Genomic DNA, 14,091 nt, shown 5'->3' on the forward strand with positions numbered 1-14,091 from the left:
CACCTTATTAGCAGTGTAAGAATACCTGCTTTTAGCACATTCGGTCATCGAGTAATCTTTTGTTAACTTTCAATAAGTATTTTTCAGCATGATTGGAAATCCTTAATAGCAGTATATTGTCTACAAAACTCAGACATAAATCACTTGAACATCAGTTGGTATGATTGTGTATGGTTCTGAATGCTATTTTCCTTTTTTTTTAGGTGGGTGTGGATATGATTGGACCCCTTGCAGAGACCATCAATGGAAATAAGTACATCATAACCCTATGTGACTATTTTTCAAAATGGCCAGAGGCTGTTGCTGTAAGAGACAAAACAGCATAAACCGTTGCAAACTTTCTGTTTGAAATCATGGCCAGGTATATATCCATCTACTTTGTTTTTACTTTACATAACATATTTTTGAAGTTAGTTATGCAGACCTGCATTTGTTCTCAGTTTTACCTGTGACCCAGAAAGCGGCCAAATGGTTACAGGAATTTCTTGAAGTTGTTTTATAAGTTAATGTTAATAAAATGTTAGTGGGATAACGGTCAGTGCATCCAAGACCAGGTGTTATCTCAGTACTTAACTTACTTGTTTTGAAAGAAGTGCTAAAAGATTCTCCTGATTAAACCACACGGCCACTCTGAAGATGCCAATAGTTTACTGCATTACTCATAACCAGTTCTTTAACAACTTGTTTAATTTTTCATTTATTTAGATTTGGGTGCATGAAAGTTGTCATCTCAGACCAAAGAGGAGAATTTGTTAATTCTCTGAACAAGTCCCTGTTTGACATGACAGGGGTGGGCCACAGAGTATCCTTCAGCTACCACCCACAGACCAATGGGCTGGATGAAAGATTCAACCAAACTCTGCAAAATGCAAATGTCACTCATCAAAGTTGTCAATCAAAACCAAGATGACTGGGATGAAACACTCTCTTCCATTCTCATGGGGTACCGTACAGCAAAACATGGTTCTACAGGTCTTCCTCCTTTCGTTGTGATGTTTGGAAGGTTTGTAACAATTCAAACCTACCATTGCTGAATAGAGGTTTACATTTGTAAAGGTCATATACGGAGAAAAGCATTCAGGGACAAGAGAGTTTGGAAAAATCCTGCATAGCTACACTGATCCTCTATAGGATAAAATCTCATTTGACACATCCCAGGTCCTGGGAAAAACTGCTTAATAGAGGACCACCAATAACCCTATTTAAGTTACAAAACCTAAGTAAGTACAGCAAGTACAAAAGATGAACATTCATTAAACTATAAAAGCATGCCAATTAATTTAGATACATGCAATTAATGCCACTGATATTGGTTTTGTTTTTCAGTTGTATATCATATTTTGGGCTGGTATGCAATTTGGACCTATAACAGCACAGAATATACTTTTGTTTTATATTTCTGCTGGTTTGAGTATGTGATGTGACTCAGATTTATGGTTCCAGGGTCTTCATAGTGAAAATAAAATATGTAAAAATTTATTTATTCTTCAGTCAACAAAGTGTTGTGAATAATTGATTGTTAATTATCTTCATATATCCAGAGAGCCATTGTTACTAGTCGACATTGAAGACTCCATTGTCCAACCAGAATCTCCTGCTGCAGCGATGCACAGCGGGAGAGGGTTTTTCAACTCATGTCACAGTCGCAGGACATAATCAAAGGTTTTGTAAAAGAAAATATTGGCAAAGCCCAAGAACGGCAAAAAAAGAATTTTGATTGAAGGTAGCAATCAAAACAGGTAATTACATAATGCTATGTTGTGCATTGAAAACTGCACTGTAGTTAAATGAATGGCAACATATACATTGTCATATGATGTTTATGTATATATGCTGGATTTTGTTTTATTCAGAGCTTCAAAGTTGGTTCTATAAGTGTTCTCGTCCGGAATGCTAGAAAGGATGCCCGAAGAGGAGGGAAAGTCGAAAACTCTTGGCTTGGGCCATATGGAGTCAAGGCTGTGAATGAGAAAGGGCTGTACACACATATTAACAGTTCCACAGGCCTTCCTTTGAAGAAGAAATTCAATCCATTTTACTTAAAGAATTTCACACAAGTAAGATTTCTTTACAGTCTTTTTATTTGGGAGGGGGGTGGTTGGGAGAGGGGGGTTGATTGGCATGATTCCTCCATAATTTTCTTAACAATAATCAGTAACTTGATGAGTTCTGTGCTGGCTTATGTGAGGGTAAGGGCTGTTGCTGTCTTCACACAATAAATCAATTTTGACTCAATGGCTTTAAAAAATGAAACATAATTGCCAACAATAAAAGAAAGAAGAATAAGTTAATTAGAAAACTCCAGTTTCCAGACAAATGTTTTCAAATATTTGATTTTATTTGCTTAGTTTCGAGAGGAGAATTTTATGTGATGTCAGTTTGAAACTCAGCAATTAAATGTTCAACTTCTAATTAGCTTCTTGCCAGATCAACTTGGTAAAACCACATATAGTAACTAATTCCTTTGGTGTAGATATCATGCATGGTAATGAGTGGGCGGGGTTAACATGAAACTAGTATCAACATGTTGCTTGACCATTACAACATTTTTAATCTCTGGTTTATTCTGCTGATTGAATGTTTGTAACGGGGGGGACCAAAATAGATTTTAGCTGACGTTCTCTTGTTAGCTCCAATCTGAAGAATGGTAGGTTGGTTTGAGGTGATCCTTGCAGCAATGATGAGCTAAGGAGGGTCGTTATTGCTTTTGGTGCAGATATTGTGCAACAAAATGAGTGGGCAGAGCTTAACATTAATAACTGTTAGCTCCAATCTGAAGAATGGTAGGTTGGTTTGAGGTGATCCTTGCAGCAATGACGAGCTAAGGAGGGTTGTTATTGCTTTTGGTGCAGATATCGTGCGACGAAATGAGTGGGCAGGGCTTAACATTAAAACCTGATCTGCAATTGTTCACCAACCATATGTGGTATGACTAAATTTTATTGTGCTGAGCAGGTTGGTTACACAATGCAATGTTTTCAGTGCTATTATTTTGCTGCATATTGATGAGATGTGTGACAAAATAAGGTTCAGCTGAAATTTCGTTATAAACACAGAATCGGAAGAATTTAATCCATTTGAGTTGATACTTAACATAATGATACCTCATAGCCTGCAGGAATGGTCCGTCTCGTTTTCTTGGCAGATATTTTCCACTTTCGCCCATGTTTGTTGCATCTCAATCATCATTTCCAGCTTTTTCTAATATTTGTAGAGCCTTAATTACTATTAAGTGTGTGCAAACCCCCTTCCCTCCCCCCACACACAAACAAACGCATACACAAATTACTCATGTTACATCATGGAAACCATAATGCATTTTACCTTGGTTGATTTTTCATATTGAACAAACTAAATATTAAGAAAATGTCCCTTAACATATTACTTAATTCAAAAGGGAATTGCGATATAGCATCATTTCGTTAATGTTGCTTTACCATTCCAATGTTGTTGTTATAGGAGAAATGATATACTGCTTAAATCTTCATGGTGGTGGCAGCAACCCAATGAGATTCCTGGCTTGCAGCCGACATTATCAGGAACTTGGCCAAAGTTGGTTGAGTTGATAATCTAACACACTGTCTAGACTGAGTTTGCAGCAAGAACAGCCATCAAATGACCATTTCCCCAAAGAGTGGTGTAGCTGGGAACCACATTGCACTTTGCATGTGTGGTTGGAGTATTAATTTTATACAGGTTGTAAAACACTGCATGAAGTCACATTTATTCTTTCATCAACATTGATTCTTTCATCACAGAAATCCTCATACAGGCATAAATTTCCAGAATAGGGACTGATATTGACCGACTTAAATTTCATCTGATCTTGAATTTGGTATGACCTCTATGTATTAACATATTCCTTAATTAACAAAGAAAAAAATGCAAGTTTGTATTCAATATCCAATAAATGTCTCGGAGCGTTTAAATTTTTTATTGCAAGAAAGAATTTTTTAACAAAAGGAATCGATATACATATGAACATATCCACAGTGTACTAACACAAATAATTGCTGACCTGTGCTGTGATAGGTTGTTGAATATAGCTGTTGCATGTAATCCATAAATTTAATTATTCTATATTTCAGGAACTTGCAGCCAGTATCATCAGTACAAACACACCAGATGAGGTTAGCAGCCCAAGTTTGAATATGATTCAAATATCCAATAGAAGAAATTTGAATTAAAGGTAGTCTGTATAGGCAACAAATTATAGCACACTTTTCTGAAGATTTCAAAAATTACATTCCTTGAGATTCTTATTTCCAGATTGGTCTCAGACATTCTAAATGAACACACAAGATGACTGAATGTCTCAGTGAGGTAAATTTCCTCCATGGTGGTAATGACAACAATTTAAAATGTTGACCAAATGTGACCGTATTGGAACTTTTGGCATATTTGGGGCCAAACAAACCTCTGCCCCCCTGCACAATTTCCCACCCCAACCTATGTTCTATATTTCTCTTTCACAATATATGTTACCTTCTTACAGGGAGAAACATGATCAAGGTCAATACAGCCCCACAGTTATTGCATATATATCCAACTCTTGCAAAGAATACTGGTTTTTCTATTTCAAATTGAGTTTTCCGTTTCATTATTTTATGGATATAGATCCATGTTATTGTGAATTTCTTGATCGTGGAAAATCACTGGCCATGCTCGAAAAGTCACATTAAATATTGTTAAATGTTTTTATTTCAGGAACAAAGCAATCCTGTTACTGTAAAGGTAAGTAACCTAAGACAACCCATGCAGCTTTAGAAATAAATTCATTAAGGCAGGGATTGCAAGCTATGGAGGTGCAAGACTTCATGTGACTTGATCCTCCCCACCTGGAAATGTTGAAAAATGGAAGACTTTTACTGTGCCAGGACCATATCCTTGACAAACTTCTATGCCTGGAGAAGGGAAAATCCCAACCTATATGGGCACAATTGCAAGGGGCATTTTGTGATATTCCAACCCCATCCCAAGGATTGGCACTTATTGCAGAATATCATAATTTTCACTTCAACAATGAAGGTTTTAAGTTTTATTATCCCCCAAATATACTAGATTTCCAACATGGGCACTCTCTTTGTCAAGTTCATGATACCTCTACTCCTTTCTCCCAGTAGCATATTCCAACAAATGGTTATTAAGATATGATGTGTTTATCATTTTACTTGATGAGAGTAACTTTTCAGCTACAGAAGCTAGTGACAGACTTCCAAGAAAGTGCTTTGAAACATCAAGCAATCATAACAAAAATAGATACAAATGAAGGCTGCAACCCTAAACTTTTCCACTTATATTGATGAGCCACCCATGTCAGATGTAGATTTCCTACAAATCTAAATTTTCCTTCTTTTATAGCTTCTTTGCAGCATCATTCAACACTATGATGGACATAGCTCTGAATTAATGGAAGTAATCAAAGCTCTCTTCCATGCAATTTCAACCTGAACTTCATGGGCCTCCTGTCTCGCAAGGTTGAAACAGATTCTTCCAGAGTTTGATTCAACTGCACAGGAGGATGCATTAGAATTCCTTGGTGTAGTTTACATCATCATCATGCACTTCCTGTAACCAAAGCCAGTGCAAACTTTTAGATGAGTAAGAGATATAGATCGTTCTGTGAAAAGCATCAAAGCAACCCCCCAAAAAATAAGTGAACTTTTCAATGTATTATTTAAATTTATGCCATGTTGGCCCAAATATTCAAATTTGGTCACCTTTGGTCAAAATTCTATAAACTGTTTCTATTACAACTTTTGAGGAAATTTACCTGACGGGGACATTCAGTCATCTTGTGTGTTCATAAAGAATGTCTGGATTTGGACTAAGGGCCTACATGAAAGTAACTTGTTAAAAACTTCTAGCAATTATAGCATCCTATAATTTGGGGCATATACAGACTACCTTTAACATTGAAACTGATTGGGAATTTGCTTAGGTTTGCAGGGAATTAGTCATTTTTAAAAGAGGTATCATGGCACCAGTTAGATCTGACTGATAAACTTGCATCAATACAATGAGGATGCACATTTTGTAAGGCTGGGTTTAGATGATAGTCTGTATCTGATTTATAAGTTTGTTGCTCTTAATAGTAATTCTGATAATTTTAAGTGAAAGCTGAATGAAAGTTTTCATTTATACCTGATAATCCAGAGGGTAAAGGAACAAATGGCAATTGCAATAGAAATGCAACATTGTTGTAATGAGTAACTTTTTTTCCTTTCCAGGTACTTCTTCTTACATACAACAAATGAGATGAAGTGGACTTCCTGCAATGAGACTTGGCACTGTCGGGCAAACTCATATCCAGTAATTCCAATATATCCTAGTAACAAGGGCTATATGTCATGCTTGAGTATGCAGGGGCACCTTGAGGTGTGTCTAGATTGCAAAGATCTTGAAGGCTTTTGTGAGTCCTGGTGAGTTCCTGCAAACTCCCTGTTTTTGTCATATTGTTTTCATTCCATGCTGTTTTGTGTTATGTAAAATTGTTTCAATATGTAACACAATGCATTTTTGTGAAGTAGCAGTATGTGTGTTTATGAGTGTAATGCTAAGAGCCTGTCATTACGATAACTCAATAAACTGACAAATGAACAGAAGTCAAATTCTGAAACTATTAGTGATGTAAGTTAATGGCCAGAATTCATACGTTGGAAATTTTCAGGTTTAGAATCCAGCTCGAGTTGAAATGATCCCATTGAGCAGTTCTAAATACTGTATACAGGCATCTTTTCATATTGACTGTAGATCTCTGGTGTTATGTCTTTCACAATTTATTAAGTGTTGTGGAAAGAGTTAATTTCACATAGGGTGACATGTATATGTGAAATTAATTAACTAGTTAATTGTATTTAATCGTCCAGTGCGACGAAATTACACTAAATCACCATTGTCGCCCTAAGTGGTGAGTTTATGCTATGTCGTCCTAAGTGTTGTGAAAAGAGTTAAATTTACCTAGAGCAAAGATGTCGCCTTAGGAGCTTTATGTGCAATTCGCTATTTTTTAATTAAATACTTTGGTATTTGGATTAGGCAGAGGGATTATTATAAATAGCACACCATCAGTCCGGTTCTCCTTCAATACTTCTCTCCAGAAAGGACACAATTTTCTGGCCAATGGTTCAAGAACGGGATTGATAAAGTACATCGTTTGTATTAGAAACCATTACTTCATCTAGCCAAGGATGTGAAGAATTATTAGTCTCCAGTAGTTCTTGATTCAGTGGTTCATATTCAATTCATGTTGAGTTTTCAGGAACTATTACCAGTTATGCAACGAGTCAGGGCTAGAATCACTAAATTTCAGAGAAATAAAGTAACTCAAACACAAGTTCATGGACAGTCTTCCCATAGATCTAGATTATGCAGTGACCAAGACCAAGATTCAACTCAAACGTAGGTTTCATAAAAGTGATATCTTTATTAAGTATCTTGATAGTCACTGACTTTTTCATGTTTGCTGATAGTGGTTGTACCAGATGTCATTGTCTTAAACTCCACAAGTCACAAAGTAGCATTAATATTTGGCATAAATTTTTTTCTAATAGGGTCGTGAATGAGTGGAATGGTTTGCTTGAGAAAATTGTACTCGCAAGTACTGTAGTGTGAATGGGTTTAAGAATGCTTTGGACAAGCACTTTAAGCATGGTAATCGGGTCTGATCGTTTGTGTCATCAGTTTTCTTCCATCTCCTATAGGGTCTTTGATGGGGACTTGAGTGTCCCTCCTGATCCTTTTTCTTTACTAAACTAATCTAAATTAATAAGGTCAAGCATAAAGTATGTGTGCTGTAGGCCTACGCAATTGCAGAAGCCAACCTTCTTAACCTTTTTGAACTAGCACTTTTAAGGTTAACTTAACCTTTTAGAAGGTAAGCTTAACTTTTTCTTTGCAAATGTAACACGAACACGATTGAGCAAGAGTCGTGCCAGCAATGCCGCTGCATGAGGGAAATTCACAGTGACAGAGTAAATAATTGCTTTCCCACCCACAGATATATAAAATATATAAAATATAAATATGTTTATCAGCTGGTCAACAGTTATTTAAGGTATCATTTAATTGTTTTCATTTACTCCATTAGTGGTCTTCCCTTTTCCAACAGCTTTACTGGAAAGACTCTTGCTCAGCCGCATTACACAAATACTTTACGAACAGAATACTGCAGATAGCTGATCGTTAACTATGTTAGGAATCCACATGCAGTTCTGGTTATAAAAATAGTAAGAGACAAGATCTGTTTTTCAATCTATGTTTATGGTTAACTACGATTAAGAATAATGAATTGTAATTTTAATAAATGAGCCCTTCAGTACTGATAACCAGGATTTTAGTTACCTATTTTTTCTTTCTTTACAGTACAGAAATGCAGGGTTGCACTACACCATTTCCCACAGAGGAAGTATGGCAGAAAACAGGTGGAATTTTACATATAAATGCCAAAAATGTGCTGGACAGAAAGGTTCAATAAACTTTTGGAACATTGACACCTCATTCACTTACATGAGGAAACCTTTTCTCATAGATGTTGACTAAACAGTTGTAAGAAGATTAACATGTAGAATTGGTTCTGAAACTAAATCAGTATTTATGAACTCCTCACATCTATGATCTCACCATAAAAGAACAGAAACAAGTTGTTGAGTTTGAAGAGTTAGCAACTTAAAATAAGGAAAAAGTTTCATATTCAAGAAGAAATCAAATTTCAACTTTATGATAAAATATGGGATGATTGCATGGGTAGGTGTGAAAAACCTCTCAGCTACCTCAAAGGGGAAAAGTGAAAGTAATACCCATCACCTCAGAGCTTATACCATCACAGACTTACACTCACTAAGTAGTACATGTAGCTTATTTGATAGGGAAGTTGTAGATCTGGTGAGTAGCCTACTTCTGTGCAGTGTAGCAGAGCAAAAGCAACAGAAGTTTAAGAGCATATATTACTACTCAATGTGGTGTAAGAATCAGCTGAACTGAGCCCCAAGCTGCATTCAGAATAAGCTTAGGCCTATATACATTTAGACATATGGAACTGGAAAGCTCACACCTTTACAATGTCAGACCAAGATTGGATGGCATGGGCTGATGACATAAATGAAAAGTTGACAAAACATACATCAGCCCCAGCAAGTTACACAGAGGGATGCAGAATGTGGACAGGTGCCTACACCATCAGTAAGCCAGGGGCACCAGCATATGGCATTATTTTCACAATGCTAACCTGGCAGCTAAGAGAAGAGGCAGCAGGCTCCACATTCTGACATATATGCTCTTCAAAGTATTGTGCAAAGTAAAGAAATCTTAAGGACCAAACCATTTGACATCTCATACATATGCCACAACAGCCTACATGTGGAGAGAGGTGTCACATCTCTCAACAGTGTCTTGCAGTGAAAAATCAGCAGAGAGCCTTGAAAGTTTGATGGCACTTGCCAAGTTTATGGTCATCAGCTTGATTGCCTACTTCCCTGACTGAGTGATACTGTTTTAACTCATAACAGTGAGTGTGGATAGACTCAGTTTACAAATTACTGGCATCACTGATAAATATTGTCATCTTCATCATCAGTGTAGTTTTTCATCCTAGAGTAACTGGTCATGAATCAGTTGATCTTTCTTATAGATACTGGACTGGTTTATGTTTTTAGTTCTACCATGTAGCTTGTACTTTCTCTCTCTGAGTTGTGCTCTCCTCCATCTGTATGCTCTGCCTCTCTTACGTAATTCATCACATTGCTGTTTTCTTTGCATCTATTTCAGAGTCTGGATACATGGACTATTTGAGCTCACCTTTAATACTGCAGCTTCCATCTTCCTGGCTATGGTCTCTTCAGGCACATTACAGTATATGTTATGTGTATGGAACTGTAGTCCCTGTACTGACCAATGCACGAAAGTGTGGTACTATGTTTTGGATTGGTCACAGTGAAAGCCTTATTAATGACATCTGCTTTTGAGTGGAAGTCTCAAAACGAGTGGACCATAATCATTTGCTGCAGGTGGGTGTCTCAGATATTTTGTTTAGCTTCCTGCTGTCAGTGTGGGATATTAGCAGAGAACCCTTTGCGCATTTGGCATACATGGAAATGTGTACTTCCTGCCCCTCTTGCATACAAATGAATGCTTTTGGCAATATAAATGATTTCCACTGTAGTACTTTGCAAGGCATTCTAAACATGTTGATAAAGCGCTTTTGATATTTCAGATATAAGAAATTTATTGACCATAAAAATTGGCATTCAGTCCATCTCAGTAAAACAGACAATAAATCAATCATAAATACTTCGAAAATACATAAAAATCTGATTCCTAAAACGAAAAATTAAGACTACTATGTCCATGTTCTGACACATATATTTGGCCTATTTCCTACATAATTCATTGGCAAGATTGAGAATAGCCCTTTGCAAGAAAGAACGCCTGTATCTCTCGGTTCAGCATCTCATGACAATTAGTCTGCCTGTTTGATTGCTGTAATCTACCCGATGCCCCAGAGGATGTTGGGATGACATGATTGACTTCATATTACTCTGTGATACTCTGACAAGCTACTCATCTACTGAACTGAGGTCATGTGACCGACATATTTTCCTTGCTTTAGAAACTAGTCTACTTAACTTGGTCATGTCTCTAGCAGTAGTATTTTCACCCCACGCTGCTAAACAGAATGTAATGGTGGTCTTGATTGCTGATTTTAATATAGAACAGAGAAATAAGAGTTGGTCTAGTCCGAATAAATTAAGCTTCTGTAATAGGAACATACGCTGATTAGTTTTTGCTAGAATACGTTTTACATGTTCATCCCACTCTAATTTATCAGTGATGGTTTCTCCCAGGTATTTATAAGATTGTCAAGCGCTTCTTAGTCACAGTTTTTGCAGGAACATATCAGAGGAGAATACTGCTTTAATATAGTCAGTGCTCTGCGGAGTGACTTGAGTAGGTGAACTTGATCTAACAGGTTAAGTTCACTTTCAGAATGAGTAGTTACAGCCATTGTACTACTGAACCTTTTACATGCCTTGCCATCAGCATCAGTTGTGAGACACTTGACCATTAGTGGATTCTTACCTGTAAGTAATTTGGATTCACAAATCTTTCCACCATTTTGTTCATCTCCGAAATAGGGCATCTTTGCTGAACAGCCCTCATTGTCTGGACTTTGTACCTTGTGATCCCTTCTTCTTTGCATTTCACCCATTAAGCACAACTTGTTACTATGATGGTAACCAATAACAAATGTATCCATGGTGACATTCGCAACTATTACATCTCTGCATTGGCTTGCAGGAGCAAATGGAGTCTTACTTCTTGCATTATACGTAGAGGGTTGTGATATTGATGATCATATTCTGCCTGAATTGGAAAGTCTTTGGAGAGGCCATGCAGTTGCAGTGTCTTCTTAATTAGAACCCTCTTTTGTGCCATATTATTTTTGATTAATTTCTTTCATTACATGTTGGTACAAGCTGGTTGTAGTGTACTGACCACAGGACTGGGAAGAGACATGCTGTTGAGCAATCTACGAGCTGCACTTGAACTGCCCACTACTCAGAGGCAGCGGGGGCTACCCGTTCCTGGGAAAGGCATCCATACCTGGCGCTCATCCTGTAGTAAGTAATGTTTATATGTACATGCTATTGTGTCTGGGCTGGGTAAAATATAATTCCTTATCCTAGGTTGACAGGGTCAGCTCTGTGCATCGTTGTCTTTGTAGAGAGTTTCAGAGTATGTTTGGACTAGACCAAACCAACTGTGAATAGGAAATAACGGCTTTCAAACAGCATGTGTGTGTATTTGATTAGATGTGTGTGTGCGTGAAGCTATGGGGTTGGAATGGGATTTATTGTGATTGGTGATTACCCAGTATGTGAACATAGAGCATTCGATATTATTTATAATTCCTTTTGAAACAGGATTACTGGAGCATGGAGTTGATGGACAAATTTAGGAATGAGAGGAACACATGCAAGCAGTAAAGAGGAGAAGAAACAGTTACGTGACACCTGTTCCACTGAAAAATAACCAAGTAGATGACCCAGCTAGCAAACAAAGGCATAAAATGTAAGTACAGGTATAACTTTTGAGAATGAAGCTCATCTTGAGGAAAATAGAAATGATTAAATAATTAACATACTTGACTAAAATTGCATTATGCAGTCCTATTCACAAATTTGATTTGATTTGTTTATCATGTGAATATATTCAATGTGATAGGAAGTCCTCTAAAAAACCTTCAGATGGCTTAACAAAGTAGAGGACTCCCTGTAAAGAAAAGGAAAAAGAAAACAAAGTATATAAGAAACAATGAACATGTTCAATTAATAAGATGCAATAATTTTTTGAATAAAGTTTCTTCTGAATGATTTTGCAGAAGGTTTATTTGTAATATTGTCTGATAGAGAATTCCATGTTTTGATTGTACGTGCCCTTAGTGATAACATCCCCATTGTAGAATTATACCTGTTATAATGTGCATTGCCTGAAGATCTGGTATTGTAATGATGAATATCACTGTTACATATTAAGTAGTCATTAAAGCATTTGGTAACAGTCCATTCCATGCCTTATAAGCAAATGTAGCAAGGTTAACCCTAATAATGTCATCAGCTTTTAAAAACTTAGAACGCTTAAAAAGAGGATTTGTGTGGTCCCGTGGTTTGGCATGTGTTATATGGCGGACTGCTCTCTTCTGTGTAATACAAATGGGATTCAGATTGGTATATCTAGTACCAGACCATATGTTACAACAATACGTAATATGTGACTGGACTAATGTCTGATAGAGAATCTTTTATATGTGTTGTGGCAGATAATGCTTAGGCTTAGCTAAAACACCGGTGTTTTTTGCAACTTTTTTACAGACAGTTGTAAGGTGGTCACACCATTTAAGTTAATGATCTATATATACGCATAAAAATCTAGTACTATTGACTTGTTGTAGTCTTTCACTACCCATACTAATATCAGCATTCCATGTAAAATTTTTAGAAGTATTAAAAACTATATAGTTTGTTTTATCAATATTCAATGATAATTTGTTGCCAGCGAACCAGTCGCTGAACTTGTCTAATTCAGTTGATACTTCAATATGAAATAAAGTTCTCGATTGTGATACGAAGAAAATATTTGTGTCGTCAGCAAACAAAACAACTTTAACTTTATCAGAAACATTGGTAATGTCATTAACATATAGGATAAAAAGCAATGGACCAGGTATAGAGCCTTGTGGCACACCACATTGAATTCTCTCCGGTTGGGAATGAGCATTTTTGTAGAATGTATATTGGTAGCGGTTTGCTAAGTAATTGTTGATCCAATTAAGAGGGGTTCCTCTTATGCCGTAACGGTGTAATTTATTAAGCAGAATTGTGTGGTCTATTGTGTCAAAGGCCTTTGAGAGGTCCAGGAAAACCCCGACACAGGTACTATTCTTGTCAAGATTACTATACAAATTGTCAATGGCATCAGCTAGTGCTAGCTCAGTGGAGTGTTCAGGACGGAATCCATACTGTTCCTGGCATAAAATGTTATATTTTGAAATAAAGTTAAAAATACGATTATACATAAGCCTTTCAACTATTTTGGAAAAACATGATAACAGTGATATAGGTCGATAATTTTCAAAGTTTTCTGAATCCCCTTTCTTAAAGACAGGGATGACCTTGGCAATTTTTAGCATATCAGGAAAAATACCGGTATTGAACGACAAATTACAAATGTGGGTTAATGGTTTGGTAATAAATAGGATAACTTGTCTTACAATACCAGGCTTAAAATCATCGTATCCAGCTGCTTTATCGGGTTTCATGCAAGAGGCTGCTGTTTTTAACAACTCCTCCTCACTGACAGGATGAGAAAACATGGAATGAGTGTTAACATCAATGTTCACAGATTCCTGTGATTTACGTTTGTGGTTGATTTTACTTGCCAGTGATGGCCCCAGATTGACGAAAAAGTCATTAAATTTATTAGCAATGTCATGGTCGGTGTTAATCTCTTTGTCACCATCCTTGAAAAAGAGGGATACGATGATTGTTTACGACCTTTATGGAGTAGTTGGTTAATGGTATCCCATGTGCCTTT

General features: G+C 36.7%; 2 protein-coding genes across 37 annotated transcripts in view; one reads left to right on the forward strand and one right to left on the reverse strand.

The window, feature by feature from the left end:
• Positions 1 to 14,091, reverse strand: part of LOC139977961 (uncharacterized) — a gene marked incomplete in the record, with an annotated part of 396,810 nt that overhangs the window by 176,014 nt on the left and 206,705 nt on the right.
• LOC139977966 (gamma-adducin-like) overlaps positions 1 to 14,091 on the forward strand; it is a 48,779-nt gene that overhangs the window by 2,608 nt on the left and 32,080 nt on the right. For 11 of the 36 annotated variants that reach the window (XR_011796776.1, XR_011796811.1, XR_011796810.1 and 8 more), the window contains exons 2-14: positions 204 to 361; positions 706 to 1,003; positions 1,542 to 1,739; positions 1,854 to 2,057; positions 4,089 to 4,189; positions 4,708 to 4,734; positions 5,362 to 5,601; positions 6,231 to 6,422; positions 8,111 to 8,228; positions 8,365 to 8,467; positions 9,766 to 10,004; positions 11,475 to 11,618; positions 11,922 to 12,069. The gene's annotated coding sequence lies outside the window, so the exon portion shown is untranslated. Of the gene's footprint in view, positions 1 to 203; positions 362 to 705; positions 1,004 to 1,541; positions 1,740 to 1,853; positions 2,058 to 2,253; positions 2,648 to 3,758; positions 3,836 to 4,088; positions 4,190 to 4,707; positions 4,735 to 5,361; positions 5,602 to 6,230; positions 6,423 to 7,261; positions 7,402 to 8,110; positions 8,229 to 8,364; positions 8,548 to 9,765; positions 10,005 to 11,474; positions 11,619 to 11,921; positions 12,070 to 14,091 lie in introns of those variants that run through there. The other 25 variants (XR_011796785.1, XR_011796794.1, XR_011796778.1 and 22 more) reach the window with 25 other exon arrangements.

The sequence above is a fragment of the Apostichopus japonicus genome, chromosome 12 (assembly GCF_037975245.1).
Source record: "Apostichopus japonicus isolate 1M-3 chromosome 12, ASM3797524v1, whole genome shotgun sequence".
Taxonomy (NCBI): domain Eukaryota; kingdom Metazoa; phylum Echinodermata; class Holothuroidea; order Aspidochirotida; family Stichopodidae; genus Apostichopus; species Apostichopus japonicus.